Genomic DNA, 13,090 nt, shown 5'->3' with positions numbered 1-13,090 from the left:
GCACAGCAAGCTCACAAAGCACAGCAAGCTCACAAAGCACAGCAAGCTTACAAAGCACAGCAAGCACACAAAGCACAGCAAGCTCAACAAGCTCACAAAGCACAGCACGCTCACAAATCACAGCAAGCACACAAAGCACAGCAAGCTCACAAAGCACAGCAAGCTCACAAAGCACATCAAGCACACAAAGCACAGCAAGCACACAAAGCACAGCAAGCAAACAAAGCATAGCAAGCTCACAAAGCACAGCAAGCACACAAAGCACATCAATTACACAAATCACAGCAGGCACACAAAGCACAGCAAGCTCACAAAGCACAGCAAGCACACAAAGCACAGCAGGCACACAAAGCACAGCAAGCACACAAAGCACAGCAATTACACAAAGCACAGCAATTACACAAATCACAGCAGGCACACAAAGCACAGCAAGCTCACAAAGCACAGCAAGCACACAAAGCACAGCAAGCACACAAAGCACAGCAAGCTCACAATGCACACCAAGCACACAAAGCACAGCAATTACACAAATCACAGCAGGCACACAAAGCACAGCAAGCTCACAAAGCACAGCAAGCACACAAAGCACAGCAAGCTCACAAAGCACAGCAAGCACACAAAGCACAGCAAGCACACAAAGCACAGCAAGCACACAAAGCATAGCAAGCTCACAAAGCACAGCAAGCTCACAAAGCACATTAATTTCACAAATCAGAGCAGGCACACAAAGCACAGCAAGCTCACAAAGCACAGCAAGCACACAAAGCACAGCAAGCACACAAAGCACAGCAAGCACACAAAGCACAGCAAGCTCACAAAGCACAGCAAGCACACAAAGCACAGCAAGCTCACAAAGCACAGCAAGCTCACAAAGCACAGCAAGCACACAAAGCACAGCAAGCTCACAAAGCACAGCAAGCACACAAAGCACAGTAAGCTCACAAAGCACAGCAAGCTCACAAAGCACACAAAGCACAGCAAGCTCACAAAGCACAGCAAGCACCATAAATTGCATCAAAATCGCAAGGCTCAGGAATCATAGAGCAGAACCATCACAATGCAGAGCAACAACAGCAAACATGGAAAAATGAACACATGTGAACTACAGACAGGTTTAGAAGAATTGATGAGGAAGAACAAAATACCTGACTCAGGTGGGATTCGAACCCAGTATCTCAGAATCTCAATGCATACGATTAACTAGATGCGCCACTCAGTTAACACGGTTCATTGGGCAGCAGAAAAGAGATAACAGTATAATATCAATAAGACTTGTAATAGTTTATAACCCCTAGGTGGCGCTGTACTCTGACTTCCCAGGTAACTTCAGGACATCATGTCAAAGCTCCTTACCAATTTTTGTGCGGATATGACAAATAGTTCAAAAAATATAACAATTTATGTTAAATTTCAAAATGGCAGACAGGTGGTTCGGTCAAACCCGGCATAATACACATCGACAGATGCGGCATGAGGTAAGCAATCCATAGACATCAAGATCATAATTTTCTGACAAGCAGTTCAGAAGTTATGGGCAAAAATAGCCTATTTTATTATCTCATGACCCATAGGTGGCGCTGTCACCAAATTTGGCATGGACCCCAAGATCATGGTCCACATGAAGTGTACCAAATTTCATTTCAATTGATCAAAGAATGACTGAGCTACAGCTTCAGAACCATTTTTGCGTCAACCTCGTTAAGTTTGCGCATTTATTACTTTTGAACAAAGATAAATATCAAAATTCTGTTCGGTCATTTCTATGCGGCTCACTCCAAAGATTATCTGTGCCAAATTTCATAAGAATTGAACCACATTTGAAGGAGGAGTAGCGAAAAAACGAAATACTGTACATTTCAAAATGGCCGCTACTGTAATGGGTGGAGTCTTACTGTAAAGTATCAAATTCAATAAGCGGGATGAGAGCAATCACGTGTACTAAGTAGAATTTTCATAGATCAAATGGTTCACCAGTTATAACAGTTTGAACATTGAATTTTTGGACTACTGGTGGCGCTATAGAGTTACTGCTAAAGACCCCATTTTTGGTCACATGACTATTTATGACCACCTCTACAACTGTGCCAAATTTCATCATTTTCCTATGTACGGTTCATAGGGCTGCCATTGACTCCCATTGGGGAAAAATAATAATAATAATAATAATAATAATAATACTAACAATTACAATAGGTGTCTCAGCACCTTCGGTGCTTGACCCCTAAATATAGCTGCAAGCAGCAACACGGGGTCAAGCACCTTCGGCGCAATGCACACACAGCACAGCAAGCACACAAAGCACAGCAAGTTCACAATGCACAGCAAGCACACAAAGCACAGCAAGCACACAAATCACAGCAGGCACACAAAGCACAGCAAGCTCACAATGCACAGCAAGCACACAAAGCACAGCAAGCAAGCACGCAAAGCACAGCAAGCAAGCACACAAAGCACAGTAATCTCACAAAGCACAGCAAACTCACAAAGCACAGCAAGCACACAAAGCACAGCAAGCTCACAAAGCACAGCAAGCTCACAAAGCACAGAAAACTCACAAAGCAAAGCAAACACACAAAACACAGCAAGCTCACAAAGCACAGCAAGCACCCAAGGCACAGTAAGCACACAAAGAACAGCAAACTCACAAAGCACAGCAAGCACACAAAGCACAGCAAGCTCACAAAGCACAGCAAGCTCACAAAGCACAGCAAGCTCACAAAGCACAGCAAGCTCACAAAGCACAGCAAGCTCACAAAGCACAGCAAGCACACAAAGCACAGTAAGCACACAAAGCAAAGCAAGCACACAAAGCATAGCAACAAAAAAAGCACTGCAAGCACACAAAGCACAGCAAGCACAGCAAACTCACAAAGCACAGCAAGCTCACAAAGCACAACCAGCACACAAAGCACAGCAAACTCCCAAAGCACAGCAAGCACACAAAGCACACAAAGCACAGAAAGCACAGCAAGAACCCCCACAATGCAGAGCAACAACAGCAAACATGGAAAAATAGAACACATTTGAACTACAGACAGGTTGAGAAGAACTGGTGAGGAAGAACAAAATACCTGACTCAGGTGGGTTTCGAACCCAGGAACTCAGAATCTCAATACATATGATTAACTTGATGCGCCACTCAGATGACACAGCTCATGAGGCAGCAGAAAAGAGATTAGAAAGCTACAAGGATTAACATATGTCAAATTAGTTTATAAACCTTAGGTGGCGCTGTACTCTGACTTCTCAGGTACCTTCAGGATATCATGTCAAAGCTCCTTATCAATTTTTGCGCAGATATGTCCAATAGTTCAAAAAATATAACAATTTATGTCAAATTTCAAAATGGCGGACAGGCGGTTCAGTCAAACCTGGCATAATTCACATCAACAGATGCGGCATGAGGTAAGCAATCCATAGACATCAAGATCATAATTTTCTGACAAACAGTTCAGAAGTTATGGGCAAAAATAGCCTATTTTATTATCTCATAACCCATAGATGGCGCTGTCACCAAATTTGGCATGGACCCCAAGTTCATGGTCCACATGAAGTGTACCAAATTTCATTTCAATTGATCAAAGAATGAATGAGCTACCGCTTCAGAACCATTTTTGCGTCAACCTCGTTAAGTTTGCGCATTTATTACTTTTGAACAAAGATAAATATCAAAATTCTGTTCGGTCATTTCTATGCGGCTCACTCCAAAGATCATCTGTGCCAAATCTCATAAGAATTGAACCACGTTTGAAGAAGGAGTAGCGAAAAAACGAAATACTGTACATTTCAAAATGGCCGCTACTGTAATGGGTGGAGTCTTACTGTAAAGTATCAAATTCAATAAGCGGGATGAGAGCAATCACGTGTACTAAGTAGAATTTTCATAGATCAAATGGTTCACCAGTTATAACAGTTTGAACATTGAATTTTTGGACTACTGGTGGCGCTATAGAGTTACTGCTAAAGACCCCATTTTTGGTCACATGACTATTTATGACCACCTCTACAACTGTGCCAAATTTCATCATTTTCCTATGTACGGTTCATAGGGCTGCCATAGACTCCCATTGGGGAAAAATAATAATAATAATAATACTAACAATAACAATAGGTGTCTCAGCACCTTCGGTGCTTGACCCCTAAATATAGCTGCAAGCAGCAACACGGGGTCAAGCACCTTCGGCGCAATGCACACACAGCACAGCAAGCACACAAAGCACGGCAAGCTCACAATGCACAGCAAGCACACAACGCAGAGCAATTACACAAATCACAGCAGGCACACAAAGCACAGCAAGCTCACAAAGCACAGCAAGCACACAAAGCATAGCAAGCTCACAAAGCACAGCAAGCTCACAAAGCACAGCAAGCTCACAAAGCACAGCAAGCTCACAAAGCACAGCAAGCTCACAAAGCACAGCAAGCTTACAAAGCACAGCAAGCACACAAAGCACAGCAAGCTCAACAAGCTCACAAAGCACAGCACGCTCACAAATCACAGCAAGCACACAAAGCACAGCAAGCTCACAAAGCACAGCAAGCTCACAAAGCACATCAAGCACACAAAGCACAGCAAGCACACAAAGCACAGCAAGCAAACAAAGCATAGCAAGCTCACAAAGCACAGCAAGCACACAAAGCACATCAATTACACAAATCACAGCAGGCACACAAAGCACAGCAAGCTCACAAAGCACAGCAAGCACACAAAGCACAGCAGGCACACAAAGCACAGCAAGCACACAAAGCACAGCAATTACACAAAGCACAGCAATTACACAAATCACAGCAGGCACACAAAGCACAGCAAGCTCACAAAGCACAGCAAGCACACAAAGCACAGCAAGCACACAAAGCACAGCAAGCTCACAATGCACACCAAGCACACAAAGCACAGCAATTACACAAATCATAGCAGGCACACAAAGCACAGCAAGCTCACAAAGCACAGCAAGCACACAAAGCACAGCAAGCTCACAAAGCACAGCAAGCACACAAAGCACAGCAAGCACACAAAGCACAGCAAGCACACAAAGCATAGCAAGCTCACAAAGCACAGCAAGCTCACAAAGCACATTAATTTCACAAATCACAGCAGGCACACAAAGCACAGCAAGCTCACAAAGCACAGCAAGCACACAAAGCACAGCAAGCACACAAAGCACAGCAAGCACACAAAGCACAGCAAGCTCACAAAGCACAGCAAGCACACAAAGCACAGCAAGCTCACAAAGCACAGCAAGCTCACAAAGCACAGCAAGCACACAAAGCACAGCAAGCTCACAAAGCACAGCAAGCTCACAAAGCACAGCAAGCACACAAAGCACAGTAAGCTCACAAAGCACAGCAAGCTCACAAAGCACACAAAGCACAGCAAGCTCACAAAGCACAGCAAGCACCATAAATTGCATCAAAATCGCAAGGCTCAGGAATCATAGAGCAGAACCATCACAATGCAGAGCAACAACAGCAAACATGGAAAAATGAACACATGTGAACTACAGACAGGTTTAGAAGAATTGATGAGGAAGAACAAAATACCTGACTCAGGTGGGATTCGAACCCAGTATCTCAGAATCTCAATGCATACGATTAACTAGATGCGCCACTCAGTTAACACGGTTCATTGGGCAGCAGAAAAGAGATAACAGTATAATATCAATAAGACTTGTAATAGTTTATAACCCCTAGGTGGCGCTGTACTCTGACTTCCCAGGTAACTTCAGGACATCATGTCAAAGCTCCTTACCAATTTTTGTGCGGATATGTCAAATAGTTCAAAAAATATAACAATTTATGTTAAATTTCAAAATGGCAGACAGGTGGTTCGGTCAAACCCGGCATAATACACATCGACAGATGCGGCATGAGGTAAGCAATCCATAGACATCAAGATCATAATTTTCTGACAAGCAGTTCAGAAGTTATGGGCAAAAATAGCCTATTTTATTATCTCATGACCCATAGGTGGCGCTGTCACCAAATTTGGCATGGACCCCAAGATCATGGTCCACATGAAGTGTACCAAATTTCATTTCAATTGATCAAAGAATGACTGAGCTACAGCTTCAGAACCATTTTTGCGTCAACCTCGTTAAGTTTGCGCATTTATTACTTTTGAACAAAGATAAATATCAAAATTCTGTTCGGTCATTTCTATGCGGCTCACTCCAAAGATCATCTGTGCCAAATTTCATAAGAATTGAACCACATTTGAAGGAGGAGTAGCGAAAAAACGAAATACTGTACATTTCAAAATGGCCGCTACTGTAATGGGTGGAGTCTTACTGTAAAGTATCAAATTCAATAAGCGGGATGGGAGCAATCACGTGTACTAAGTAGAATTTTTATAGATCAAATGGTTCACCAGTTATAACAGTTTGAACATTGAATTTTTGGACTACTGGTGGCGCTATAGAGTTACTGCTAAAGACCCCATTTTTGGTCACATGACTATTTATGACCACCTCTACAACTGTGCCAAATTTCATCATTTTCCTATGTACGGTTCATAGGGCTGCCATAGACTCCCATTGGGGAAAAATAATAATAATAATAATAATACTAACAATTACAATAGGTGTCTCAGCACCTTCGGTGCTTGACCCCTAAATATAGCTGCAAGCAGCAACTCGGGGCCAAGCACCTTCAGCGCAAAAATTAGCACCAAAAGCATGCACACAAAACACAGCAAGCTCACAAATCACAGCAAGCTCACAAAGCACAGCAAGCACACAAAGCACAGCAAGCTCACCAAGCACACAAAGCACAGCCAGCACACAAAGCACAGCAGGCACACAAAGCACAGCAAGCACACAAAGCACAGCAAGCTCACAAAGCACAGCAAGCTCACAAAGCACAGCAAGCTCACAGAGCACAGCAAGCTCACAAAGCACAGCAAGCTCACAAAGCATAGCAAGCACACAAAGCACAGTAAGCTCACAAAACACAGCAAGCACACAAAGCATATCAAACACACAAAGCACAGCAAGCTCAAAAAGCACAACAAGCTCATAAAGCACAGCAAGCTCACCAAGCACAGCCAGCACACAAAGCACAGCCAGTACACAAAGCACAGCAAGCTCACATAGCACAGCAAGCACACAAAGCACAGCAAGCACACAAAGCACAGCAAGCACACAATGCACAGGAAGCTCACAAAGCACAGCAAGCACACAAAGCACAGCAAGCACACAAAGCACAGCAAGCACACAATGCACAGGAAGCACACAAAGCACAGCAAGCTCACATAGCACAGCAAGCACAGCAAGCACACAAAGCACAGCAAGCACACAAAGCACAGGAAGCTCACAAAGCACAGCAAGCACACAAAGCACAGCAAGCACCATAAAGTGCATCAAACACGCAAGGCTCAGGAATCACAGAGCAGAACCACCACAATGAAGCGCAACAACAGTAAACATGGAAAAATAGAACATATGTGAACTACAGACAGGTTGAGAAGAATTGATGAGGAAGAACAAAACATTAATAGAAAAACCTAATACATGACTCATGTGGGATTCGAACCCAAGAACTCAGAATCTCAATGCAGGTAATTAACTGGATGCGCCACTCAGTTGACACAGTTCATGGGGCAGCAGAAAAAGATTAGATATCTGCAAGGATTGACATATGTCAATCACCAAAAATGCAGAAAAGACACAGCAGAAGCAGAAATAACAGAAATACAATGAACATGAGCTCAAGTGAAATTGAAGACAAGCAGATCATTATGTATAGTAATGCTATACAATGTAATATACAGTCACATTAATTTGCTGTGACAAATAGACAACGTCACAGGCACGGTCACCTTTGGAGTGGTTTTTCTAAGAAAGAGAACATAATATCAAAAATCTGTTCAGTCATTTCTGTGCGGATTTCTTCAAACATTATACGAGCAGAACCTGGCAAAAAATAAACAAAATTTGTAAAAGGAGTAGCGAAAAAATCATATACCATATGCTTTACAATAACACATGAACAGAATGTTGGAAAATGACAAATGAGGTATCGTTGCAACCGGCATAAACCAGTGAATACAATTTCACAAAGAAATTAATATCAGACAAAGTATTCCGAAGTTATAAGCAGTTCCATAAGAACTGTTATAGTTTATTACCCCTAGGTGGCGCTGTACTCTGACTTCCCAGGTACCTTCAGGACATCATGTCAAAGCTCCTTACCAAATTTTGCGCGGATATCTCGAATAGTTCAAAAAATATAACAATTTATGTGAAATTTCAAAATGGCGGACAGGCGGTTTGGTCAAACCCGGCATAATACACATCGAAAGATGCGGCATGAGGTAAGCAATCCAAAGACATCAAGATCATAATTTTCTGACAAACAGTTCAGAAGTTATGGGCAAAAATAGCCTTTTTTCATATCTCATGACCCATAGGTGGCGCTGTCACCAAATTTGATATGGACCCCCAGTTCATGGTCCACATTAAGTGTACCAAATTTAATTTCAATTGATCAAAGAATGACTGAGGTACAGCTTCAGAACCATTTTTGCATCAACCTCGTTAAGTTCATGCATTTCTTTCTTTTGAACAAAGATAAATATCAAAATTCTGTTCAGTCATTTCTATGCGGCTCACTCCAAAGATCACCTGTGCCACATCTCATAACATTTTAATCAAATTTGAAGGAGGAGTAGCGAATAAACAAAATACTGTACATTTCAAAATGGCCGCTACTGTAATGGGAGGAGTCTTACTGTAAGCTATTAAAAGCAATAAATGTGAGAAGGGCAATCACGTGTACTAAGTAGTTTTTTCATAGTTCAAATGTATCACCAGTTATAACAGTTCGAACATTGAATTTTTGATCTGCTGGTGGCGCTATAGAGTTACTGCTAAAGACCCTATTTTTGGTCACATGACTTTTTAGGACCACCACTACAACTGTGCCAAATTTCATCATTCTACTACTTACGGTTCATAGGGCTGCCATAGACTCCCATTGGACAAGAGTAAGAATAATAATAATAATAATACTAACAATTGCAATAGGTGTCTCAGCACCTTCGGTGCTTGACCCCTAATAATACTAACAATTGCAATAGGTGTCTCAGCACCTTCGGTGCTTGACCCCTAAATATAGCTGCAAGCAGCGATACGGGGCCAAGCACAATCAGCGCAATGAGCTCCCAAAGCACAGCAAGAAAGATACAACTTATCAATCACTCAGGGCGCATTGAGCACCCAAGGTGCATCAAGAACACAAGGCTCAGCAAAGAACCCAAAGCGTAGCAATGACAGAGCAGAACCACCGCAGTGCAGAGCAGCAACAGATAACATGGCAAAAATAGAACATATGTGAACTACAGACAGGTCAAAAAGAATAGGTGAGAAAGAACAAAACTATAATAGAAGAAATTAACACCTGGCTCAGGTGGGATTCGAACCCACGAACTCAGGATCTCAATGCATACGACTTAACAGATGCGCCACTCAGTAGACACAGCTCAAGGGGCAGCAGAAAAGAGCTTACATGCCATACAAAGAATTCAGAAGTTATAAGCAGTTCTATAAGAACTGTTATAGTTTATACCCCTAGGTGGCGCTGTTCTCTGATTTCTTCAGGACGTCATGCCGAAGCTCCCTACCGATTTTTGCGCCGATATATCCGATACTTCAAAAGTTATAGCAATTTATCACAGATTTCAAAATGGCGGACAGGCGGTTCGGTCAATCCCGGCATAATACATATCGGCAGATGCGGCATGAGCCAAGGAATCCGTAGACACAAATATCATAATTTTCTGACAAACGACTCAGAAGTTATTCGCAAAAATAGCCTTTTTTCCTATCTCATGACCCATAGGTGGCGCTGTCACCAAATTTGGCATGGACCCCCAGTTCATGGTCGACATGAAGCGTACCAAATTTCATCTCGATTGATCAAAGAATGACCGAGATACAGCTTCAGAACCAATTTTGCGTCAATCTCGTTAAGTTCACGCATTAATTACTTTTGAATAAAGAAAAATATCAAAATTCTGTTCAGTCATTTCTATGCGGCTCACTCCAAAGATCACATGTGCCAAATCTCATAAGAATTGAACCAAATTTGAAGGAGGAGTAGCGAAAAAACGAAATACTGTACATTTCAAAATGGCCGCTACTGTAATGGGTGGAGTCTTACTGTAAGGAATTAAAAACAATAAGCATGAGGAGAGCAATCACGTGTACTAAGTAGAATTTTCATAGAGCAAATGGATCACGAGTTATAACCATTTGAACATTGAATTTTTGAGATGATGGTGGCGCTATAGAGTTACTGCTAGAGACCCCATTTTTGGCCACATGACTATTTATGACCACCACTACAACTATGCCAAATTTCATCATTTTCCTACATACGGTTCATAGGGCTGCCATAGACTCCCATTGGGGAAGATTAAGATTAAGATTAAGATTAAGAAGAATAATAATACTAACAGAAACAATAGGTGCCACAGCACCATAGGTGCTTGGCCCCTAAATATAGCTGCAAGCAGCGATTCGGGGCCAAGCACCTTTAGCGCAATGAGCACCCAAAGCACAGCAAGCAACATAGAAGGTATCAATAACCCAATGCTCACTGACCACCCAAGAGGCATCAAGAACACAAAGCGCAGCAAGTACCCAAAGCGTTGCAATGACAGAGCAGAACCACCGCAGTGCAGAGCAGCAACAGAAAACATGGCAAAAATAGAACATATGTGAACTACAGACAGGTCAAGAAGAAAAGGTGGGAAAGAACAAAACTTTAATAGAAGAAACTAACACCTGCCTCAGGCTGGATTCAAACCCATGAACTCAGGATCTCTATGCATACGACTTAGACATATGTGCAACTCGGTAGACACAGCTCAAGGAGCAGCAGAAAAGAGTGTACATGCCATACAAAGAATTCAGAAGTTATAAGCAGTTCTATAAGAACTGTTATAGTTTATAACCCCTAGGTGGCGCTATTCTCTGATTTCCTCAGGACATCATGCCGAAGCTCCCTACCGATTTTTGCCCCGATATATCCGATACTTCAAAAGTTATAGCAAATTATCACAAATTTCAAAATGGCGGACAGGCGATTCGGTCAAAGCCGGCATAATACATATTGACAGATGCGGCATGAGCCAAGGAATCCGTAGACACCACGATCACAATTTTCTGACAAACAGTTCAGAAGTTATGGGCAAAAATAGCCTATTTTATTATCTCATGACCCATAGGTGGCGCTGTCACCAAATTTGGCATGGACCCCAAGTTCATGGTCCACATGAAGTGTACCAAATTTCATTTCAATTGATCAAAGAATGACTGAGCTACAGCTTCAGAACCATTTTTGCGTCAACCTCGTTAAGTTTGCGCATTTATTACTTTTGAACAAAGATAAATATCAAAATTCTGTTCAGTCATTTCTATGCGGCTTACTCCAAAGATCATCTGTGCCAAATCTCATAAGAATTGAACAAAATTTGAAGGAGGAGTAGCGAAAAAATGGAATACTGTACATTTCAAAATGGCCGCTACTGTAATGGGTGGAGTTTTACTGTAAGGTATTAAAACCAACAAGCATGAGGAGAGCAATTACGTGTACTAAGTAGAATTTTCATAGATCAAGCGGATCAGAAGTTATAACCCTTTGAACATTGAATTTTTGCACTGCTGGTGGCGCTATAGAGTTAGTACTAGAGACCCCATTTTTGGTCACATGACTTTTTAAGACCACCACTACAACTGTGCCAAATTTCATCATTTTCCTATGTACGGTTCATAGGGCTGCCATAGACGCCTATGGCTAAGAAGAAGAAGCAGAATAATAATAAATATAGCTGCAAGCAGCGATACGGGGCCAAGCACAATCAGCGCAATGAGCTCCCAAAGCACAGCAAGAAAGATACAACTTATCAATCACTCAGGGCGCATTGAGCACCCAAGGTGCATCAAGAACACAAGGCTCAGCAAAGAACCCAAAGCGTAGCAATGACAGAGCAGAACCACCGCAGTGCAGAGCAGCAACAGATAACATGGCAAAAATAGAACATATGTGAACTACAGACAGGTCAAGAAGAATAGGTGAGAAAGAACAAAACTATAATAGAAGAAATTAACACCTGGCTCAGGTGGGATTCGAACCCACGAACTCAGGATCTCAATGCATACGACTTAACAGATGCGCCACTCAGTAGGCACAGCTCAAGGGGCAGCAGAAAAGAGCTTACATGCCATACAAAGAATTCAGAAGTTATAAGCAGTTCTATAAGAACTGTTATAGTTTATACCCCTAGGTGGCGCTGTTCTCTGATTTCTTCAGGACGTCATGCCGAAGCTCCCTACCGATTTTTGCGCCGATATATCCGATACTTCAAAAGTTATAGCAATTTATCACAGATTTCAAAATGGCGGACAGGCGGTTCGGTCAATCCCGGCATAATACATATCGGCAGATGCGGCATGAGCCAAGGAATCCGTAGACACAAATATCATAATTTTCTGACAAACGACTCAGAAGTTATGCGCAAAAATAGCCTTTTTTCCTATCTCATGACCCATAGGTGGCGCTGTCACCAAATTTGGCAAGGACCCCCAGTTCATGGTCGACATGAAGCGTACCAAATTTCATCTCGATTGATCAAAGAATGACCGAGATACAGCTTCAGAACCAATTTTGCGTCAATCTCGTTAAGTTCACGCATTAATTACTTTTGAATAAAGAAAAATATCAAAATTCTGTTCAGTCATTTCTATGCGGCTCACTCCAAAGATCACATGTGCCAAATCTCATAAGAATTGAACCAAATTTGAAGGAGGAGTAGCGAAAAAACGAAATACTGTACATTTCAAAATGGCCGCTACTGTAATGGGTGGAGTCTTACTGTAAGGAATTAAAAACAATAAGCATGAGGAGAGCAATCACGTGTACTAAGTAGAATTTTCATAGAGCAAATGGATCACGAGTTATAACCATTTGAACATTGAATTTTTGAGATGATGGTGGCGCTATAGAGTTACTGCTAGAGACCCCATTTTTGGCCACATGACTATTTATGACCACCACTACAACTATGCCAAATTTCATCATTTTCCTACAT

At 42.1% G+C, this 13,090-nt stretch overlaps 1 long non-coding RNA gene across 1 annotated transcript in view; it reads right to left on the bottom strand.

The window, feature by feature from the left end:
• Positions 1–13,090, bottom strand: part of LOC135765263 (uncharacterized) — a 612,169-nt gene that overhangs the window by 543,816 nt on the left and 55,263 nt on the right. The window lies entirely within an intron of this gene.

Source organism: Paramisgurnus dabryanus, chromosome 11, assembly GCF_030506205.2.
Source record: "Paramisgurnus dabryanus chromosome 11, PD_genome_1.1, whole genome shotgun sequence".
Taxonomy (NCBI): Eukaryota; Metazoa; Chordata; class Actinopteri; order Cypriniformes; family Cobitidae; genus Paramisgurnus; species Paramisgurnus dabryanus.
This window is presented reverse-complemented; position numbering and strand designations above follow the sequence as displayed.